This window comes from Triticum aestivum, chromosome 6B (assembly GCF_018294505.1).
Source record: "Triticum aestivum cultivar Chinese Spring chromosome 6B, IWGSC CS RefSeq v2.1, whole genome shotgun sequence".
Lineage (NCBI taxonomy): Eukaryota > Viridiplantae > Streptophyta > Magnoliopsida > Poales > Poaceae > Triticum > Triticum aestivum.
Genome location: NC_057810.1, coordinates 48,768,314 through 48,793,247, shown reverse-complemented (window position 1 = coordinate 48,793,247; position 24,934 = coordinate 48,768,314).

The window sequence follows — 24,934 nt, the reverse complement described above, 5'->3', positions numbered from 1 at the left end:
ATATATATACTCCTGGCGTAGCACTTCTTCGCCATCGATGATCTATGCACCTGCATCGTCACATGAGTCGATGATATGCAACATATATAGTTGAGCAACAGAAAGAGACAGACTTGGCAAAAATAGAAACAACATATCATAAGCATAAATAACAAAGTTCATCATACCCAAAATGCCCTAACTAGAGTGATCTTCGCTAGTCGAGGAGGAGGATGGTTTAGTTACATCACAAATAAAGTTTCGCCGCGCATAACTCAAAGTTTTGTCATACAGAAAGTATGGACTAAACAGAGACATTGTCATATATCGACAATCACTCCAACATGTCGTGCCATCCATCGAGGACATGGAGATAGTCCCCGAGCTTAGTGAAAAGCTTCATGTCGAGACGCTGAGAGGCTACCCATGTTCGGACGTCTTCCCGCGACATTTGCCTTCTTCGTAGAACATCCCTGTTTTTTGACAACCTCCTTCATGATGATTTGTGCAAGTTCGCGCTGGATGTGATAGAACTCAGCTCAAATTTGATGATCCTCGATATCTCCTACGTTTTTTGCCCATTGCAGAATATGGGCATCACCAGATCTAGGTGACATGCGAAGGTTCTGGTTATCCCGTCTGTACTCCAGCATATGGTGTAGGACATAGAATCCATCATTAAGAGAATCACTCGGTTGCTGGATGCAGCAGAAGTCGGTCTTATGGCTGAAGGCGACCCTGCCGCCCCTTTTCTTCTTGTCCTTGACCTCTCCACCCAGTGATTGGTAGTAAAACATAGCACTGTCGAGAACATCCTTGATGTGGGTGTAATCCTTTTTGTGAATGTTCTTCGACGAGTCCAAGTAAAGAGCATGGGAGTATCGGGTGTAGAGGATGATGAGGACGGCGCGCCCGCCGTTGCGCAAAATAAGTACACCTCAAATTAATTAGCCTCCACCGTGCAAATGAATGATTGAAATCGAAGGAAGGATATCCGCGCGGATGACTTACACGAGATGATAAGGCACGAGAATCGCCTCCTTGTCCTCATTGGCGAGCATGAAACTGATGATGTATTCCCTCGCGTATTCACGGTGCTTTGTGCAAACTCCCAAGAAGGCCTCGTGCATTTAGTACGGATCAGTGACACAGATATAAGGTATCTGCTCAAGCCCGATGATGTAGTTCATGTGCAAGGCATAAAGGCGGACAAACATAAAATCCAGCTTCTTCACGTGAAACATGTCGAATATGCAATCGAACCGAAGGAAGAACTTATCCGCGGGGAAGCAGTCGACGTACGACAATTTCTGCAGAACTTTAACCACGTAGAGTGGGTATCCTGGAGATTTCGAGGCGATGAAGCCTTTTTCTATCCGCAGCACATCGTCATGAAGTCTTCTTAGATAGCCGTATCTGGCCCCTAGCGCTCTTGAAGGTACGATTGGTTGACCAGGGATATGCCATTTATCCCCATCGGGGATATCTATACGGTCCTGAAGTCGAGGCTGCTGAGGCAGATGGATCATAGAAACAGCTTTTTTGCCTTTGCTCGCTCTCTTCCTAAACTTCTTTACTACCGGAAGGTCGTCCATAATATGTTCATCCGCCGGAGACGGCAATTCAGGCACCGACTCATGACGCTGAAACCCTGAGTAGGCGCCAGTATAGACATACTATTGATTGCCATCGTCATCCTCATCCTCATTCATGGCGACGTCATCAACGACTAATGGAGCCTCTTCCTTACCGCATCCGCTATCACCCAACCCGACACCCGTGGCTAATTGGGTAGGTGGGGTGTTGATGTTCATACCTTGCTTCTGCGTGCTCGTGGGTGTGCTCCCGGCCGCCTCCAGACGAAGTAGACTCTTTGGCCACAAGAGGACCCACCCATTGCAACAATCACCAAGCCGCCGCGGGGTCTCATCATCATCCCCCACTAGTACCAGAGGAGGCAAATTCTCGTGGCCCAGTTTGACACTGGCCACGGAAACCTTGAAGACCTTCGGGGGCATCGGCCGGCTGTAGAACAATGGTTCCTTCGGCTCCATTATCGTCGCCTTCCCCACGTCCACCTTCTGGTCGCTAATGGTGTACAATATGGTGCACGGGGTTTCATCGGCCTGCAAAGAAAAGTCTGCAACGTGAGACATCCGAAAGGCAACGAAAACGGGAGATTATACATTTATTGAAGGGGGTCAGTGTGACAGATACCGTGAGGGCGTCGAGCTCAGCCAAAGACGAAGCACCGTCGAGCACGTTCGGTGCTGGAGCCGGTGCCGGAGCAGGTTCGGGAGCTGGTGGAGGAGCAGGTGCGGGAGCCGGTGCAGGAGCAGGTGCGGGAGCCGATGCGGGAGCAGGTGCTGGTGCAACGTTCCCCAAGAAGTCAGCAAGGGGAAAGTCCGCTGCATTTTTTCTGAATTTTGCCTGGTCCAATTGAAAACGGCCGGAACCAAGGAAGTAGACATATCTACAACCACCTGTTTTGCAGCAGCTACCACTATTGCGACTGTCTAAGATGAATTCTTCTCAACCGCAATCTCAACCTTCTTGTCGATGTTTTCTTCAGTTAACCTCCGTCTTTCCTTTCTCTCCTCCATGGTCTCACGGTAGTACTTCCACATGGCGCCGTCTCCGACACCATGCACGCGTCCATACGACGGTCGAGTATCCACCGGGAGTCGTTTCAATATGTTCAACCCTGTTGAACGGAGTGTTACACTTGGGCCTTGCCAATACCTCAGATGGCGAGTCGCTTTCGGCCGCAATCCTGTATTGCTCTCTCTGCAAAAGGCACAAGGATCATTTACAAATATGACTAATGTTTGTAGTCGAATTGATCAGAAACTAAAATTACCAGCAGTCTAATGAACTCCGTCGTGACCGCTTTTGTCTCGTAAACCTTCCTCACTGGGTCCCAACGGTGTCGGGCCCTGAGGACGTCACGCTCCTGCGGGACGGTGAACTCTGCCAAGGGGTCTTGGATGCCCAGACTCACGGCTTCCACGTCCTCCTTGGCCCATTTGGACCTCTTCCCGCCGTAACCACGGCTTTCGAGGTGGTGGCTCCCAATGTTCCTCTATTGAAGCCCCTTCATGTACTTAGACTTTTCTTGGGCAGCTTCAGCCTCGCAAGTCGCCTTGAATATTTGAAACTGCTCTTCCGTGATTGTTGGATTATCCTTTACAATCTCGGAGTAGGGTTCTTTCTTGTTGATGATCCTTGCTTTTACCCTTGTTTTCCAGGCGGCCAATGCGTCGCTAAACTTGGTCATGGCATGTTTGTTTATCTTCTTCATTGCCTGGTCCTTATCTGGATCTTTATAATCCTTTTCATTTCGGCCCGAGAACAAGAATATCTGGTGAAACTTGTTTAGGAGGGAGGGCCTCATATTATCAATCTTCTGTAGTTTCTCATCGTTGATGGTGGCGGTTGTCCATACGATGCAGCCTATTTGATTGTCGTAGCACCTGAGCGCTTCCTCGGGCGCCTTTGTCTCAAAAATGTCGTCGTCCACCTCCGTGACCACCATTCTAGTAGTCCTGAGTTTGTTAGGAAGCTGTTGCCTCTTTGCTTTCGGTTCTACACCGGCTCCGCTCCCTGAGGCAGCGCCGGTCTCAGTCTCAGCGCCGGTCTCGATGCCGGTCTGAGTCTCAGCGCCGGTCTCAGTCTCAGCACCGGTCTGCGTGTCGGTCTCAGTCCCCGATGCCAACGGTGGGCCCAGCAACAAAATCGGTTGATCGTCGGCAAGGCTCAAAAATTCGTCTGCCGCCCAGTAGACGTCGTCGCAATCACCGGAACCCTGTCCTTCATCGTTGCTAGCCATGTTTCCTACGATTAAATCTAGTCAACTAATTCTAGACATAATAAAATGAATAATGACATAAAAATGCCTATTCTTTTGCAGGAATGTTGACTCCTTCCTGGTGCAGCAAATCCAGGGCACTCGATATGTCCTAGTTTGTAGCACAAGTCATGCCAGAATTCACAGAAAATATCGGCATGACCTTTGCTAAAAAGTGGACAAATCGAGAACCTGAAATTGGCCGGAACGGAAATGAATCAACATTCTGGCAAGACATAGGCCACTCAGCTTCATTCCCTGGAAACAACAAAACCACTTGGGCACAATCGAACCACTTCAACGAAAAGATATAACATGAGCAAACACTATTGAGGAATTTTCATATAACATGGCCACTTCAATGAAAAGATAGAATCAACAATAATGGAATATGCAAATGAACATCAATGACATAAATCATATAAAAACAATCTTGTTTTTTGTTTACATAGCAACAATTAGTTTGACCAAGTTTTTGAAAAGAAAAACAATTCTATTTTTTGTTTATAGCTAAATGCCATAACTACTGGTTTTTATTTATAGCTAAATACTTTTGTTTTTTGTCTAAAGCTAAAAGTCTAGGAACTCCATTTTCTCTAACCCTTCTGTCCTCACCAAAATTTCCACAGTAAGACCTTAGTACCTACACCCAATTTCTTCAAAAATATTCAGGTCCATAGTCCAAATAATTCAAATTTCATTTGAATGAAATTTGGAACAAATTCAGGTCCCTAGTCCAAATATTTTTTTATAGCTAAGTGTTTTTTGTTTATAGCCTCTGTTAATTTAAATCCAAATGCTACTATTATTTATATACCCTCTATTAGTTTAAAGCTAAATGGAATTACTATTTAGGCATTTTCATAAAAATTGCCCTAGCTAATTTCCTAAAAGAATTGCTAATCATTTTTCCTAAATGCTATAAAATGCCTACTGCCCTAAAAAATCTAGGGTTCATATGAACACCTAGGGTTCATATGAACATCAACACAGTATCAACATATATATGAATTGCCCTAGCAGAGAGAGAGAGATGAGGGTAGGTGACAGGAGAGGCAGAGCCTTACGGTCGGCAGCGAGGGCAGGCTTTGGCTCGGGCGGCGGCGGTGAGGTCGAGGGCGGCGGTGGTGAGCTCGAGGGAAGCGACGGTGAGATCGACAACAGCCTCGGGCGGCGGCTGTTAGGTCGAGGGCGGCCTCGGGCGACGGCGGTGTGGTCGAAGGCAGCCTCAGGCGGTGGCAGTGTGGTCGAAGGCGGCAGGGCGACGGTGGCGATGGAGCAGTTGGGGACAGGGGAAGTAGAGGGGGGAAAGGACTTAGCGAAATTTTGAGCCCGTGCTGCCGGGATTTAAGTCAAAGTAGTAGTAGCGCGTTTTGCTGAAACGCGCTATAGCTAAGCTAGCTATAGCGTTTTCCAGCGAAACGCGCTACAACTATTCCTTTCTGTTTTATTTTTCTTTTTCTTTTTTTTTTCTTTACATTTTCTTTTTTTCATTTCTCCTTTTTCCATTTCTTTCATTTTCATTTACTTTTCTACTTATTTTTCTATTTATTTTCTTTTTCATAGCACTAGCGCTCTACAGCATAAACGCGCTGGTACAAAGTTTTTAGCAGTAGCGTGCTTCTGGGAGAACTACTACTACTATTCCTAGCATACCGGCACTAGTGAGGGAATTATAGTAGTAGAGCTTTTTTGTGCAGACGCGCTACTGCTAAAACAATGGTTGTAGCATGCTTTTGCAACAAGCGCTACTACTAAGTAGCGCTAGCGCCGAGTTTTGACCAACGCTACTGCTATATCTCTGTGTATAAGGTTTTCCCTAGTAGTGTAGCAACGTTATCGTGCCAAAGTTGAGGTGAAACAACTCCAAATGGCCGTTGAAAAAATCGTGAAACATAGGCATAAGATCATCTTTAATAATATGCCAACATTTCTTATAGAATTCAGCCGGAAACCCATCTGGTCCCGGTGCTTTATTCGGCTTCATTTGGGTTATGGCCTGAACCTCTTTTTTAGTAAACGGTGCAGAGAGAACATCATTCTCTGCTGCCTGTAATTGAGGTATATCATCAATCACAGACTCATCAAGAGACACCGTGGATATATTCAGGGGACCAAAAAGTTTATAATAATAGTTAGAGATATGCGCTGTCAGATTTTCATGTCCCACTATTGTCCCCTCATCCTGTTCAAGTTGTATGATTTTCTACTTCCTATGTTTACCATTTGGAACCATATTGAAAAATTGTGTATTGTCGTCCCCTTGGACAACCTTTACCGTTTTTGCACGCAATGCCCACTTAAGCTCCTCCTCTCTCAGGACAGCACGTAGACCTTGGTCAGCCTCGGACTTGGGTTCGATGCTCATTAACAGAAAGGAGAGTGGCTTCATCCTTTAAGTCTAGTGCCTCAATAAGTTGAGTAAGACGCTCTTTTTCCTGTTTGTAAATCCCACTCTCCTTTCTGGCCCAACCTCTCAGAAATTGTCGTAGATGTCTAATTTTATTTTGCCATCTCTCGACATGCGTCCTTCCCGTAACCGGCTTAGCCCGTTCATGGGCAATCATCTCCATAAATCCTTCTCGCTCAAACCAGCTTTGCTCGAAGGAGAAGATATTTTCATTTGCTACATGGGTAGCCTCACCTGAGTCTTAGATAAGAGAAGACAAGCCTTTTCTTATGAGTTCTCTCTCCTTCGCCTCATCATTTATCCTACGTGGCACTCCTAAGATAGCACCATTGTACATGCCATAAGAGAGAAAACATTTGCTCTTCTAAAAGTAGTAGAGAAGTAGAGAGAGACTCTTGCTGATTGCCAGTAATAAGTGGTTATAGCATCATCTTTTTGTTTGTTTTGAGGATGACTTACTGGCTTTGATGAAAAGGGCCCCAACAAAACAAACACTATATATATATATATGATGATGACAGTGAGCACTTGAAATTCAGCAAATAAACTACTACATGGTTCTTTATTTCCAAATTGAACATCAGTTGGCACATTAGCATGATCACTTAGAACAACATAAAATTGATCAAGATGTATGGGATGGCAAAGGAGGACGGGCCAGTGCCGCCGATGTGCCTGAAGAAGACTATGGTTTTTTGCACTCATCCATGCATTGTTCCATTGAAACATAGCAAAGATCATTTACTAAACAACAGTTGCAATTTGAACCCATGCAGTCTGGATCATGCATGCATAATCCATGTGGTAAACTAATCTTCTTGTTGACTTTGTCATCCATGATCTGGCCTATGTGACAAAAATATATATCAACCATTAATATCCATAAGTCTCTCTTGCATGCTTACCTAATCAAATGACTATTGTGCATTTAGCAAGCCATATATATACACATAAATCAGAACAGGAATAAAATACAGACAAACTTTGTGGTAGTGCACAATCAACTAGAGATCAAGCTAGCATTATTCATAAAGAAAAATGTGCATGAATAGGGCAAACTATTTTCCAGATACGAGGGTTAAACTCTTTTGAGTTGTATCATTTTGATGCCATTATAATATTAGCAAAATATTTCATTGCCGGGAGAAGAGGAAATACTAGTAAGTCAGGATGCGACTTACATTGTGCACGGGTAGCGAAGCACATGAGAAGCAGCAGCAAGAGCAGTGTTGGTGCATGAGCAAGACCAGTGTGCTTTGCCATAAATGCGATACGGTTGAAAATGTTAATACTTCCTTGGGAAGTGTGTATTATGTTTTCTGATCCAAGAACACCACAATATGCTTGCTCTATCTAACACATTGTTTGCATATATATAGCGTGAGATAGTGTGAGAGAGGGAGAGGAGGAAATTCAATTTAGGGATACAATTCCCCACCTCCTTATAATGCATTAATTTGCACACACTTAAAATAAATTAATTGTAACCAATGTGCACACACATTAATTTAACCTATATATAAATAATATATCCTTCGAATACATTAACTACTCTCTCCGTCACGGTTTACAGGGCACGCTTCAACAATCTCTGGGACCAAGGTGATTAGCGATTGGACTGAAAAGTAGCATTGGGAGTTAATCACCGTGCCTAATTACTAGAGAAATTAATGCATGCATGAACTTATTCCACCCCGCGTAGACACCTGCATGGAGAGAAAATTGTGGGCTTGATTGCTGTTATCACGTCCTAATTAACTGAGTATTGAACCAAACGCGCCTAAAACCCCTCCAGTGGTGGAAATCCATGAGAATTGATGCGCACCCTATAAACTGTGACGGAGGGAGTATGACCAATATATACACACATTAATTGGACCTATATATAAATGGGTTAATTATCCTTTTGCCCTTAGTGGTGTCCATCTGCTCAGTTTTCCCCTCAGATGGAAATTGTGCTCAGATTGCCCCTAGTCTGTGCACACCGACTCGTTCTATGAACTTTGGTGTCTCCGTCAGGTCAACGTTTTGACTCGGTCCTTACAGGTGGGACCAGGCGGTAGAGGCGGCCAATTTTATTCAGACCGTTGCACGCGTGGCTTGCAGGACCAACAGAGAGCCGTTGAGCATAGAGTCGTTGCGGGTGTGCTATATAAGCGGGCGACAGCGGCAGTGACCACGGTGACAGAGAGCATGACCCTGACCATGGCGAGAGAGCGAGAGCACGACGGCGGTGGGAAGCTAGCTGTGGAGGGCGCGACAGTGGGAAGCTAGCTGTGGAGGGCGCGGCGGCGTTGAGATCCCGTTCGGCTTCGAGCTCCATGTCTTCCGCAAGCTCCCACGCCACCTCGCGAATGCAGAGCCAGGCGCGTGTGGAGATGCCTGTCTTCGTCTGTCCGCGATGCCGGGCGAGCGTTGATCGGAGGGTTTCTCACACAACGAGGAACCAGAATCGTCCGTTCTACGTGTGCAGCGAGAATGGGGTAAGAATCGGCGCAATTGCACCATTTTCGTGGTCGAGATCTTTGAGCAATGGGTTGATCTGTTCCGTGTTCATGCAGGTATCATGCTTCTTTCTTTGGGTCGATCCTCTAGCCAAGACTCTGATAAATGAACTGCAAGAAGAGCATGAAGAATGGTTGTGCATGCTGCCCCGAACCGCAGTGGCCGCATCAAGAGCTCCGGAAGAAGAGATAGAGGGCGAAGCACGACAGAGAGCTAGTTGTTGAGCTTAGGATGTTGAAGAAGAAGGTTAGGAAGCTTTAAGATCAAGCACTACCAATACCCATTTGCAAATACTTTTGGGCATTTGTAGGTATGGTAATCGCACTGGTTGTAATGTTGAAAATGTATGGAAAGGCATGAATTATGGAGGAATTTGTAATCTTGAAATTGTATGAGAAATTCACCTAGTTTAAATGTTGGTCAAAGTTGTTTAAATGTTGGAAAAAAAGAAGAAGTGATCAACATTTAAATATGTTGAAAAAAGGAGAAGATATGAGGAATTCAGAAACTTTTGATCAATGAAATGCAGCTAATGAATTATTCCAGAGCCAAACAATTAAGGTTAGAATTTTTTTGGAGCTGTTAAATATTTAATAGCAATTTAAGTAATCTAATTCAAATACACCTGATTTAAATCAAAGACCAAAATGTCATGGAAAATGTTCCTCAGCTCTGGTAGAGATTTACACTTAGTGCCAAAATAAATGAACATTTTTTAAGGGCATTACATTGAGTAAAAACTAATTTGTCTAAAAATAAAGGGTGGAAAATGCCCAAAAAATTGGTGCGGATGGGGACTCGAACCCAGGACTGGTGGGCTTGTGGTGTTTAGGGCTGCGCTAGTAACCACTAGGACAGATGGCAAGAGTTTGACATGGGTAGGGAAGGAAGGTATACATGGTGAGACTGTGAAATTTGTCAAAAAAAATAGTGAGACCGTGAATGTTTGCACACGCGTGAGAGTGGTTTTCCTTTGTTTTGCACTGAAATTTTGGAGGGTTGGAAGGTTGTAAATGTATGTTGAAAACATATGTTTGCACTGAAATTTTGGTTAGAGTGGCACTTGGTTTAGTGTTAGAGTGGGACTTGGTTTAGGATTTGAAGGGAATAAATTTGCATGTTAGTTCATGACTTTTTTTTGAATGAAACGGAGGGCTTCTCACCCCCTCCGATTTTCATTAATGAAAACCACAAGTTCTCGAGCTTCATGACTTGGTTTAGGGAAGAAATTATATGTTTGGGCATGAAAAATTTTTAACACACATAATAAACCCTAATAAATAACTTAGATAAGATGCAACACAAGTACCATTACAATAATAAGTTGACAGATAGTTCACGGACTCATGACGAAACATAACACGACACGACCCGACATAGAAAAGTAACAAATAAAAAACAGTCTTCATCTTGACCTCCTCCTTCCACTTTGGCCGCGCGCGCCCCTTCAACACCGTCTTCATCTTCACACCTCCTCGTCGTTGTCGTAGGGAAGGGAGTCCATCCCGGCTGGAGTGGGGAAGATGCTCTCGTAGTTGGTGTAGGTGTTGTAGATGGTGATGAAGATGGCCTCGCAGCCGCACCAAATAACTTGGCCAAGGAGCTCGCGCGCGTCAAACGGGTTGGTGAAGGTGACCGTGAGCAGTAGGAGGATGCCGCCGCGGTCATGAACCTTGTTGAGGGTGAACATCCTCGGCGAGCCCCGTGGGAGGTGGGCATAGCCGGCTCTGAAGAAGGCGCGGGTGAGTTCGACGGAACCCCTCCACCTTGAAATAGCCCACACACGGAGCTCCCTCTCCATGAGCACGCCCGGTGGGTAGCGCTGCTCCGGCACGACAGGCGGACGGCTGAAGGTCGGCCCGTTGAACTACATGGTCTCGCTTCGGGAGGGCTCGGTCGATTGGGTGTTTGAAGTTGGAGACAATGGATCAGATCTGGCTTATGGGTGGGAGAGGAAGAGAGGCACCCCATTTATAGGCCTGTGGGTGGGAGAGGAAGATAGAAAGGATGTGAACGGTGCGTGTGTGAATCCGAACGTGTGTGGGTATTCGGGCGCATGTGTGTATTCGTTACGCTTTGCACTCTTAAATTTTTGCACAAAAATGATGCATGGGGCGCGTGCGTGCATTTGAATCACTGCATAGCTCTTTGACCGGACGGTGCATCTGAATCGCTACCCTGAACCACCTAGCTGGCCTCGCTAGCCTAGCGTGCCTCGCTCGCCTCGCTCGCATGCATGCACGTCGCAGCCTATGCACGTCGCAGCCTCCCGCGCATGCAAACCCACGTCGCAGCCTATGCACGTCGCCGCCTCCCATGCATGCATGCAAGGCCTGGAAAGGCTGAGATGGGATAATTATTGCGGTCTCAGGCACAGACAACGAAACGGCCCAACGGTCCATCCAGTGCGCCCGGTATTTGTTTTAAAAAAAGAATCTCCCAGCCAATCAGATTGCATCTCGCGGATCGCCCCCCTCCTCCCCGCAGATTCCTTCTAGAAGGGTTAGATCGACAACCCTTGTTCAGCGCTAGGTTTAGATGAACGGTCCTGGTTCAACGCTAGGGTTAGCGGGGTTTAGGAGGTGTTTGGAGCAGTCAAAGCTATGTTTGACCAGATTTCAAATGAGCATAATAAATTAAATAAAAATCATAAAAATAAAAAACATGCGCACATAGTCTTCTTATGTCATATACTAACGATTTAAGTTGATAAACAAGGTTTACATACATTTAAACGATAAGTTCATGTGTATTGTATGATATCTCAAGTATCTCAAACTCTCTTGTATGAAGTGAAGAGAAGTGTTTTGGGGAAATAAACATGAAAATTTCAAAAAACTCATCACAGCTTCATTTTAGAGTGACTAAGAAGGATCCAGGCTTAGTTTTTCATTTTGATGTTTTACACTTGTTTAAATCTTGGTCAAAGTTAAGTTCGACCAGAATTCAAATGAGCAAAACAAATTGAAAAAATAATCAAAAAATGGAAAAACCAGCGCACATAGTCTGTATATATAGAATATATAGAATATACGTTTAGGAAAGTTATTTGGCTGATTTAGATAAGGTCGAAAAAAACCTTGCTTAGAAATGAGGCCGTTTACCCTACCTTTGGACCCCTAATTTTAGCACATTTTTCATGAAAATTTCAAAAACCTCACCACAACTTCATTTTGGATTGACTAAGAAGGATCCAGGCTTAGTTCTTCGTTTTGATGTTTTAGACTTGTTTAAATCTTGGTCAAAGTTAGGTTTGACCAGAATTCAAATGAGCAAACCAAAATTCAAAAAATCAAAAAAAGGAAAAAACATGTGCTCATTCAAACATCATCCAACAGATTTAAACATCATGTCAAACATCATTCTAACATAGGTCCAACATCATCCAACAAAAATACAACATTATTCATAATGTTTCATAATTATTCATATATAGCGTTCAGGCTTCTGTCTGTTCCTTGAGTTTCTTGCCATCACTTTGCTCCTCGTGCACCTTGTGCTCATTGCTTCTTCTCTTCTCCTCTTGGTTGTTGGTACCTTGTGCATCTTCTTCAAACCTATCACAGAGCTGTGCAAAACATAAAGGGTAATGAGATCGTGTCAAATGACCCATAAATGTACAGTAGTATTTGTCCCTTTTAAGATTTACATACCTAGCAGAACTCACAACAACAGAAGGTTGGTCACCATTTGGAGCCTCACTTGGATTATCATTTGGAGCCTCACTTGGATCACCATGATCATCATTTGGAGCCTCACTTGGATCACCATGATCACTATTTGGAGCCTCCCTTGGATCACCATGATCACTATTTGGAGCCTCACTTGCATCATCATTTGGAGCCTCACTTGAATCATTATTTGGAGGATATTTTGGATCATCGTCAAAATCATGCGGCTGTTGACCATCATCATTTCGAACCTTGTCAAAATCATCATCTGACGCAACCGACTGTTGTCCATCATTTTCATCATCTGTTGAGGCAACCGGCTCTGACCAACATTTTCATCGAAGCCTTCATTGAAACTCTCTCCGAACGCTGGATCTACTGTGTTATCACAGTACTTACCGAAAATGACCAGACCCACCACATGTTGTGCACTTACGCTTCCTCGCTCCAAGTCCAGCTCCTTTGCTGTGAGGTCTGATTCGACTCTTCCTTGGTCTACCTGCTGCTCTCTTCAGAACTGGAGCGCAAAGCTTGAATCCAGGGTCCACCATGTCCCATTGTTGTTTTCCCTCCGTAGCAGGCAAGGCATAAGCATATGTGGCTTTGAACCTTGCAACAGAGTAGTAATCATGCACATACTGCTGAATGTTCCCTGCTGGACCTGGGAGAGAAATGATGAAAAACAAGGCATGAATGCATGGCAACCCAGTTATCTGCCATTGCCTACAACTGCAAGTTCTAGCTTCTAAATCCACTAGATATCTCCATTCCCTCTTCTCTTTATCCAAATATGATATCTCTGCTGTGGTACCCGAGCAAAGAGTCATGTTCATTTCCAAGCCTGTTGTTTTCTGCTTCAGTTCATTCATCACGGCAGGGATGATAATGTGGCCCATGAATTTTGCCTCGGCTATTCCTGCACGATAATGAAATTTCTGCATGTATTCTATCCTTATCATGTCCAGCAAATCCACCACATAATGACCCTTTAGTTTCCGGATCATTGAGTTGAAAGACTCTGCTAGATTATTGTGCACATAGTCAACTTTGCTCAGTTCACTGAATTGGCTTCTGGCCCATAACTTGGAGTGGTGTGTTTCCAAGTATTCTTTCACTTTGGTATTCATGAATAACTGCCTCAAGTGGTAGTTGTGCTTCTTCACACTGCAAGTCAAAGATGCTGGCCATAAATTGCCGGTATACACCTTTCCTTTGAATTTCTTCATGAAATTTGCCGCAAGGTGACACATGCATTCCCTATGCTCTACTCCAGGGAACACATTGTCCACGGCCACTTCTAAACCTTTGCAGGCATCTGTATGAATGACCAACCCATTGGGATGTGCAATAGCTCGGTGCAGATTATGCAAAAACCAAGTCCAGCTCTCCTCAGACTCTGTCTCCAGCACACCGTAGGCAACTGGAAATACAAAACTGTGTGCATCAACTGCACAAGCTGCTACTAACTGTCCTTTAAACCTCCCTGTGAGAAAAGTGGCATCAATAGCCAAATAAAGCCTGCAACGTGCCAAAAAACCCCGGCGACAAGCCTCAAAGCAGACAAAAATCCTCCTAAAGCATTCCTTGGTCTTTGTCACTCCCCTGAATGTGTACTCCATGGTGTGGTGATCAATATCTACAATACTACCTGGGCTTGTCCTCTCCACTTCACCTTTGAATGAATACAACAATTGAAAACTTTCCTGCCAGTTACCATAAATAGAATCCATAGCATGTTGTTTACCATTGAATAACCTCATGTATGGTAAATCAATCTTGAATTTATCTTTGATGTTCTTCTGCAATTCCTTTGGACCCGCTTGCTGGTTTTCTTTCACCCACTTCTTTAATTCTTCTGCCACCCATCTTGACTTGGCTCTACTGATTGTATCCTCCCTAAGGGTTGATTCCTGGCATGTGTGCTTAAAAGGGTTCACTTTGACCTGAACATTAGTGTTATTTTGCATTTTAGATGCGAGCGGCCTCCATGGACAATCCTCAGTCGGACAGTGCACTCTGTAACGTACTTGATCGCTCTTGTCAACTTTGAATGTACGTTCTACCTTCATGCAGTATGTCACAAGTGCATTTCTACACCCATTCATGGATGCAAAAACTGTACCTTCTTCCATATGAGGGTTCAAAGGGTCCCATTCAACAGCTGCAAGGTCTTCGTCCTCAGCCACCGCGCCATCATCCACATGGACTACATTGTGAGCCTCATCTTGGTTATCAGCCAGAGGTGCCCGTCGTAAATTCCAAATAACATCAGAATATAGCTTCTCTTCATCAACCCCAGAATTGAAGTCATCAGGCTCCACTTCAAGGGGGACCCTACTGCTGTTGCCCACACTTGTCGAGCCACCACGTTGTCGTGCACCAACTGAACTGTTCTGGCTAGAGATGCCATTACGACGACTTGGTTCTCCCCGAGATGTTGCACCCGTCATCCTAGGTCCAAATGCCTGCTCAAGCACATCAATTTGCAGCCTCTCATGAAAATTATATTTCTCTTTATGCCTAACAAACATGGTAGCTAGCTCTTCATCATTACTAACTGTCACCCATTTCTTTTCCCCATCATAGTATTTGTATACCACTTCATCAAGCAAACCCCAAGGATATTGGCTACAAATTACCTCCCCAAATTGTCTGAAACTCCAATTATTAGCCATTAGCAACCGATAATCAAAACCTCCTTAGTATTTCTTCTGATCCTTTGCATCGAACGTGTACCGGTCCCTTCTAATGTGCATCAAGAAAGCAAACCGCAACTCCATCCTAACCGGCAAAAAACAGAGATGCAATCAGCACACTAATTGGGCAAACCTACTCGAATCGAGTTTTCAAATGCACAACTAAGCTCAATCTAAACAGGAGGCGGGACTTACCCCTCGGGAACCTAGTCGTGGACGCGGCGGATCTCTGGCCCGATGCCTGCCTCGCCAAATACTCTGGGGTCGCCGATGCTCTCCATTTCGCCCTAGGGTTCTTCCTCCTAGTTCAAATAGCTCCAGCAACCCCCACCTTTGAGCACTCCGTCCGGGCACACGGAAGGAGGCCGCGCCGCGGGTTGAGCAGGTGGCGGGCGCCCCACCCGTGGCGTCGCAGGAAGGTGGCGGGCGTCGCAGGGAGCCGTGGAGCATAGGCGCGGGACGGTAGCGGTGGAGTAGGTATGCAGCTGGTGGTGGGGCAGGTGCTGGCCACGGCGCAAGTGGCGGCGGCGGTGCAGGTCAGCCGGTCGGCGGGGAAGCGGATGGGCAGAGTGAGCTACGAATGATTTGGGGATTTAGTTTCACGGGCCTACATGTCAGCTCCGGACCCACATCCACGCGGTCCCACGTGTAAGCTTCGGACCCACAACGACTAACGCTGGCGGACGGAATGGACTCAAATATGGCTGTTTGGCCTCGTCATAGTAGTTGTGCATGGACTAGGGGCATAATACTAGGCTCATGAAGTATATACTACACGGTGGGTCGCCTGAGGTGGATCGACCTGGGAGTATGTACTCCTAGGTGTACCAACCTATTTTCCTATCTATCTATCTATCTATCTATCTATCTATATATATATATATATATATATATATATATATATATATCTTGTCTTCGCAGTAAAGCGGCCAAACCGTAAAATTACGGTACATAATCAGGCCGTCATGCAATCACGATGTACGATCCGCATCATGGGCTCCTACATATTGTACGAAGATCTTTATTGGTCAAACCGCATAACAACATACATTGTTTCCTTTGTCATCGGTATGTTACTTGCCCGAGATTCGATCGTCGATATCATCATACCTAGTTTAATCTCGTTACCGGCAAGTATCTTTACTTGTTCAGTAATACTTCATCCTGCAACTAACACATTAGTCACATTGTTTGCAAGGCTTATAGTGATGAGCATTACCGAGAGGGCCCAGAGATACCTCTTTGAAACACGGCGTGAAAAATCCTAATCTCGATCTATGCAAACCCAACAAACACCATCGGGGACACCTGTAGAGCATATTTATAATCATACAGTTACGTTGTGACGTTTGATAGCGCACAAGTGTTCCTCTGGTATTCGGGAGTTGCATAATCTCATAGTATGAGAAACATGTATAAGTCATGAAGAAAACAGCAGTAATGAAACTGTAACGATCATAAAGCTAAGCTAACGGATGGGTCTTGTCCATCACATCATTGTCCTAATGATGTGATCTCGTTAATCAAATGACAACACATGTTTATGGTCAGAAAACATAACCATCTTTGATTAACGAGCTAGTCAAGTAAAGGCATACTAGGGACACTATATTTTGTCTATGTATTCACACATGTACTATGTTTCTGGTTAATACAATTTTAATATGAATAATAAACATTCATCATGATATAAAAAAATAAATAACAACTTTATTAATGTCTCTAGGGCATATTTCCTTCACTGCCACTAGTAGAAAAAGGACCTAATATGAGACACATTAGTGCCGGTTTGGTTTTGAGCCAGCACTAATGTGTCCAATAGTGCCGGTTCCAACGGCTAGCCGGCTGTTCTCATTAGTACCGGTTCGTGGCAAACCTATTGTACCAGTTCGTGGCACGAACCAGTACTAAAGAGGGTGGTGGCAGGGTGTTGTCAGTCTGGGGCCCCTCCAGCACCTTTAGTACCAATTCGTGGCATGAACCGGTACTAAAGGCGACGTACATAAACCCTTCGTCCCCCCCGAGCCACTCTGTTCTTCCCCTTTCCCCTCAGTTCCTCTGTTCTTCCCCCTCTCTCCTCGAGCTCCTCACAAATTTTGCCCAAATTTTGTCAAGATTTGAAGGCCCCCATCCATTCAAATGATCACAAAGGTTAGCAACTTTGTCCTTTCAACTCTCATTGCTAGATTAGCTCTTGCAATGCTTTGTATAGTGATTAATTTGGGAGGAATAATTATTTTTGCTAGTATTTGATTTATTTGCAATTTGAGCACAAAAATAACACTTAGTTTGCATATGTAGGTGTGGTTTACTTAGTGCCTTCCAAATCTCCGTCGTAACCACCGTCGATCGCCCGCACCGTCCCGTCGCCGGCACCACCTTCTGGTGAGGCTCTTGTTCATGAATGTTTTACATTACCAAATTGATGTTTATGTGATTTGGATATATAGTTACTTGTATAATTATCTTACCCGTATGTTGTTTGTTATACATAGTGCCATGGTTTTGATATCCGTCCCCGTCGGCCCTCGTCCTTGTTATGATTCGGATGTGGTATATTCTCTTTTAAAACTAGTTGTTGCATTTCGTGTTTATGACAAATTATGCCCATCAAGTTGACATAGATATTTTTATCTAGGAGGTATGTGAACCGGAAATTCCAACCGACCGTATTGTCGAGAGGTTAAATTTAGTTGAAAGAGAAAACGAGTATTTGAAAGAAAAATTGAAAAGAATTGAGGGGGAGAAGATGGAATTGGAGTTGCATGTTGCCGATGTCGTCGATGATCATAAGATCAAGATGGAGAAAATGAGGTTGAAGATTAGAAAGATTAGAAAATATGCCATTGATAGTGTGGCTTGGTATCATTATGCTGTTGGATCAATTGTTACCTTAATTGCGATCTTCATCGCATTTGTTGTTGCATTTAAATTCTTTTGCTAGAGAATTATTTGTATGTTGCATTTAATTAAGTGTTGTATATGAACTTTATGTATGAACTTTATGTATGAACTTGTATTAATTTGGTCTATTCGGTGTTGTGTAATGAAGATGAGCCGACAATGGATGTATGATGACAGATGCTCTCCCGAGTTCATTAATGGCGTGCATACTTTTCTACTTGCCGCTGAGGCAAACAAGCGGGCGGATGGTTTTATGCCTTGTCCATGTGCTGGCTGTAAGAATGGTCACAGTTACTCTACGTCAAGAACAAGTCACGTCCACCTATTTGAGTCCGGTTTCATGCCCCACTATAATGTTTGGACCAAGCACGGAGAAATAGGGGTTATGATGGAAGACAATGAAGAAGAAGAGGACGACGACGGCTATCCTGGCCATGGGTTCCCTGAATACGTTGATACAACAATGGGGGAAGAAGCTGAGCCGGCAATGCAGAAAGAAGCTGAAGAAGAGGCATCAGATGAGCCCGCTGATGATCTAGGTCGGGCCATTGCCGATGCAAAGAGAAACTGCGCAAGTGATCTGGAGAGGACGAAGTTGCAGCGCATGTTAGAGGATCACAAGAAATTGTTGTACCCGAATTGCGAAGCTGACAAAAAAAGTTGGGCACCACACTTGAATTGCTGCAATGGAAGGCAGAGAATGGTGTATCTGACAAGGGATTTGGAAAGTTGCTGGTAATGATAAAGAATATGCTTCCAAAGGACAACGAATTGCCCGAGAGTATGTATGAAGCAAAGAAGGTTGTCTGCCCTCTAGGGTTAGAGGTGTAAAAGATACATGCATGCCCTAATGACTACATCCTCTACCGCAGTGAGTACGAGGATTTGAATGCTTGCCCGGTATGCGGTGCATTGCGTTATAAGATCAGTCGCGATGTCCCTGGTGATGTCGATGGTGAGCGCCCCAGGAAGAACATTCCTGCCAAGGTGATGTGGTATGCTCCTATAATACCACGGTTGAAACGTTTGTTCCAAAACAAAGAGCATGCGAAGGCGATGCGGTGGCACGCAGAAGACCGTAAGAAAGACGGAAAGTTGAGAGCACCCGCTGACGGTTCGCAGTGGAGAAAAATCGAGAGAAAGTACTGGGAGGAGTTTGCAGGTGACCCAAGGAACGTATGGTTTGGTCTAAGCGCAGATGGCATTAATCCTTTTGGGGAGCAGAGCAGCAACCATAGGTCGTATCCTGTGACTCTATGTTTGTATAACCTTCCTCCTTGGTTGTGCATCAAGCGGAAGTTCACTATGATGCTAGTGCTCATCCAAGGCCCTAAGCAACCCGGCAACGACATTGATGTGTACCTAAGGCCATTAGTTGAAGAACTCTTACAACTGTGGAATGGAACAGGTGTACGTGCATGGGATGAGCACATGGGGGAAAATTTAACCTAAACGTGTTGCTGTTCGTGACCATCAATGATTGACCTGCTCTCAGTAACCTTTTAGGACAGACAAATAAGGGATACCGCAGATGCACGCACTGTTTGGATGATACCGACAGTATATATTTGAATAGTTGTAAGAAGAATGTGTACCTGGGACATCGCCGATTTCTTCCAAGCAGGCATCCCATAAGAAAGAAAGGCAAGCATTTCAAAGGTGAGGCGAATCACCAGACGAAGCCTCGCCACCGTACTAGTGCTGATGTACATGATATGGTCAAGGATTTGAAGGTAATCTTTGGAAAGGGTCCTGGCGGACAACCTGTTCCGAAGGACGCTGACGGACACGCACCCATGTGGAAGAAGAAATCTATATTTTGGGACCTGCCATATTGGAAAGACATAGAGGTCCGCTCCGCAATTGACGTGATGCACGTGACGAAGAGTCTTTGCGTGACCCTGCTTGGCTTTTTGGGCGTGTATGGGAAGACAAAAGATACACCAGAGGCACGGGAGGACCAGCAACGTATGCACGGAAAAGACGACATACATCAGGGTCAGGCCAGCTACGCTCTTACCAAATAAGAGAAGGAAATCTTCTTCGAATGCCTGCTCAGCATGAAGGTACCGTCTGGCTTCTCGTCGAATATAAAGGGAATAATAAATATGGCAGAGAAAAAGTTCCAGAACCTAAAGTCTCATGACTGCCACGTGATTATGACGCAACTCCTTCCGATTGCATTGAGGGGGCTTCCACCGGAAAATGTTCGATTGGCCATTGTGAAGCTATGTGCATTACTCAATGCAATCTCTCAGAAGGTAATCGATCCAGAAATCATACCAAGGTTACAGAATGATTTGGTGCAATGTTTTGTCAGTTTCGAGTTGGTGTTCCTGTTGGGGAACGTTGCAGAAAATTAAAATTTTTCCTACGGTTTCACCAAGATCCATCTATGAGTTCATCTAAGCAACGAGTCAAGGGAGAGAGTTTGCATCTACATACCACTTGTAGATCACGAGCGGAAGCTTGCAAGGTGATGATGTAGTCGTACTCGACGTGATCCAAATCACCGATGACCTGCGCCGAACGGACGGCACCTCCGCGTTCAACACACGTACGGAACAGCCACGTCTCCTCTTTCTTGATCCAGCAAGGAAGGGAGGAGAGGTTGAGGGAGATGGCACCAGCAGCAGCACGACGGCGTGGTGTTGATGGAGCTGCAGTACTCCGGCAGAGCTTCGCTAAGCACTATCGAGGTGGAGGAGGTGTTGGGGAGGGAGAAGGAGGCAACCAAAGGCCAAGGACTCAAGGTGTGAAGTCCCTCCTCTCCCCCACTATATATAGGGGTGCCAAGGGGGGGTGGCCGGCCCTAGGAGATCCAATCTCCTAGGGGGTGCGGCGGCCAAGGGGGGTTTCCCTCCCCCCCAAGGCACCTAGGAGGTGCCTTCCACTAGTAGGACTCCTCCCCCTTGGAAACCCTAGGCGCATGGGCCTAGTGGGGCTGGTGCCCTTGGCCCATGTAAGCCAAGGCGCACCCCCTACAGCCCATGTGGCCCCCGGGGATGGGTGGCCCCACCCGGTGGGCCCCTGGGACCCCTCCGGTGGTCCCGGTACAATACCGATAACCCCGAAACTTGTCCCGATGCCCGAAACAGGACTTCCCATATATAAATCTTTACCTCCGGACCATTCCGGAACTCCTCGTGACGTCCGGGATCTCATCCGGGACTCCGAACAACATTCGGGTTACTGCATATACATATCCCTACAACCCTAGCGTAACTGAACCTTAAGTGTGTAGACCCTACGGGTTCGGGAGACATGTAGACATGACCGAGACTCTCTTAGTCAATAACCATCAGCGGGATCTGGATACCCATGATGGCTCCCACATGCTCCTCGATGTTGTCATCGGATGAACCACTATGTCGAGGATTCGATCAAACCCTGTATGCAATTCCCTTTGCCAATCGGTACGTTACTTGCCCGAGACTCGATCGTCGGTATCCCAATACCTTGTTCAGTCTCGTTACCGGCAAGTCACTTTACTCGTACCGTAATGCATGATCCCGTGTCCAACACCTTGGTCACATTGAGCTCATTATGATGATGCATTACCGAGTGGGCCCAGAGATACCTCTCCGTCATACGGAGTGACAAATCCCAGTCTCGATCCGTGTCAACCCAACAGCTACTTTCGGAGATACCTGTAATGCACCTTTATAGTCACCCAGTTACGTTGTGACGTTTGGTACACCCAAGGCATTCTTACGGTATCCGGGAGTTACACGATCTCATGGTCGAAGGAAGAGATACTTGACACTTGCAAAGCTCTAGCAAAACGAACTACACGATCTTTTATGCTATGCTTAGGATTGGGTCTTGTCCATCACATCATTCTCCTAATGATGTGATCCCGTTATCAACGACATCCAATGTCCATAGTCAGGAAACCATGACTATCTGTTGATCACAACGAGCTGGTCAACTAGAGGCTTACCAGGGACATAGTGTGGTCTAAGTATTCACACGTGTATTACGATTTCCGGATAATACAGTTATAGCATGAATACAAGACAATTATCATGAACAATGAAATATAATAATACTTTTATTATTGCCTCTAGGGCATATTTCCAACAGTCTCCCACTTGCACTAGAGTCACTAATCTAGTTACATTGTGATGAATCGAACACCCATAGAGTTCTGGTGTTGATCATGTTTTGCACGCGAGAGAGGTTTAGTCAGCGGATCTGCGACATTCAGATCCGTGTGCACTTTGCAAATCTCTATGTCTCCATCTTGAACATTTTCACGGATGGAGTTGAAACGACGCTTGATGTGCCTGGTCTTCTTGTGAAACCTGGGCTCCTTTGCGAGGGCAATAGCTCCAGTGTTGTCACAGAAGAGTTTGATCGGCCCCGACGCATTGGGTATGACTCCTAGGTCGGTGATGAACTCCTTCACCCAAATCGCTTCATGTGCTGCCTCCGAGGCTGCCATGTACTCCGCTTCACACGTAGATCCCGCCACGACGCTCTGCTTGCAGCTGCACCAGCTTACTGCTCCACCATTCAACATATACACGTATCCGGTTTGTGACTTAGAGTCATCCGGATCTGAGTCGAAGCTAGCGTCGACGTAACCCTTTACGACGAGCTCTTCGTCTCCTCCATAAACGAGAAACATGTCCTTTGTCCTTTTCAGGTACTTCAGGATATTCTTGACCGCTGTCCAGTGTTCCTTGCCGGGATTACTTTGGTATCTTGCTACCAAACTTACGGCAAGGTTTACATCGGGTCTGGTACACAGCATGGCATACATAATAGATCCTATGGCTGAAGCATAGGGGATGACACTCATCTCTTCTTTATCTTTTGCCGTGGTCGGTGACTGAGCTGAGCTCAGTCTCATACCTTGTAACATAGGCAAGAACCCCTTCTTGGACTGATCCATTCTGAATCTCTTCAAAATCTTATCAAGGTATGTACTTTGTGAAAGACCTATGAGGCGTCTCGATCTATCTCTATAGATCTTGATGCCTAATATATAAGCAGCTTCTCCAAGGTCCTTCATTGAAAAACACTTATTCAAGTAGGCCTTAATGCTGTCCAGAAATTCTATATTATTTCCCATCAGGAGTATGTCATCTACATATAATATGAGAAATGCTACAGAGCTCCCACTCACATTCTTGTAAATGCAGGCTTCTCCATAAGTCTGCATAAACCCAAACGCTTTGATCATCTCATCAAAGCGAATGTTCCAACTCCGAGATGCTTGCACCAGTCCATAAATGGATCGCTGGAGCTTGCATACTTTGTTAGCGTTCTGAGGATCGACAAAACCTTCCGGCTGCATCATATACAGTTCTTCCTTAAGATGCCCGTTAAGGAATGCTGTTTTGACGTCCATCTGCCATATCTCATAATCATAGTATGCGGCAATTGCTAACATGATTCGGACGGACTTTAGCTTCGCTACGGGAGAGAATGTCTCGTCGTAGTCAATCCCTTGAATCTGTCGATAACCCTTAGCGACAAGTCGAGCTTTATAGATGGTAACATTACCATCCGCGTCTGTCTTCTTCTTAAAGATCCATTTGTTTTCTATCGCTCGCCGATCATCGGGCAAGTCTGTCAAAGTCCATACTTTGTTTTCATACATGGATTCTATCTCGGATTTCATGGCTTCAAGCCATTTGTTGGAATCCGGGCCCGTCATTGCTTCTTCATAGTTTGAAGGTTCATTGTTGTCTAACAACATGATTTCCAGGACAGGGTTGCCGTACCACTCTGGTGCGGAACGTGTCCTTGTGGACCTACGAAGTTCAGCAGTAACTTGATCCGAAGTACCTTGATCATTATCATGGTTTTCCTCTTCAGTTGGTGTGGGCATCACAGGAATGGTTTCCTGTGCTGCGTCACTATCCCGCTCAAGAGGTAGTACTTCATCGAGTTCTACTTTCCTCCCACTTACTTCTTTCGAGAGAAACTCTTTTTCCAGAAAGCATCCGTTCTTGGAAACAAAGATCTTGCCTTTGGATCTTAAGTAGAAAGTATACCCTATAGTTTCCTTAGGGTATCCTATGAATACGCATTTTTCCGACTTGGGTTCGAGCTTTTCAGGTTGAAGTTTCTTGACATAAGCTTCGCATCCCCAAACTTTTAGAAACGACAGCTTAGGTTTCTTTCCAAACCATAATTCATACGGTGTCGTCTCAACGGATTTAGACGGTGCCCTATTTAAAGTGAATGTAGCTGTCTCTAGAGCGTATCCCCAAAATGATAGCGGTAAATCGGTAAGAGACATCATAGACCGCACCATATCCAATAGAGTGCGATTACGACGTTCGGACACACCGTTTCGCTGAGGTGTTCCAGGCGGCGTGAGCTGTGAAACGATTCCACATTTCTTTAGGTGTGTACCAAATTCGTGACTTAGGTATTCTCCTCCACGATCTGATCGTAAGAATTTTATCTTTTGGTCACGTTGATTCTCCACCTCATTCTGAAATTCCTTGAACTTTTCAAAGGTCTCAGACTTGTGTTTCATTAAGTAGACATACCCATATCTACTCAAGTCATCTGTGAGAGTGAGAACATAACGATATCCTCCGCGAGCCTCAACGCTCATTGGACCGCACACATCGGTATGTATGATTTCCAACAAGTTGGTTGCTCGCTCCATTGTTCCGGAGAACGGAGTCTTGGTCATTTTACCTAAGAGGCATGGTTCGCACGTGTCAAACGATTCATAATCAAGAGACTCTAAAAGTCCATCGGCATGGAGCTTCTTCATGCGCTTGACACCAATGTGACCAAGGCGGCAGTGCCACAAGTATGTGGGACTATCGTTATCAACTTTAAATCTTTTGGCATCTACACTATGAACATGTGTAATATTACGCTCGAGATTCATTAAGAATAAACCATTGACCATCGGAGCATGACCATAAAACATATCTCTCATATAAAT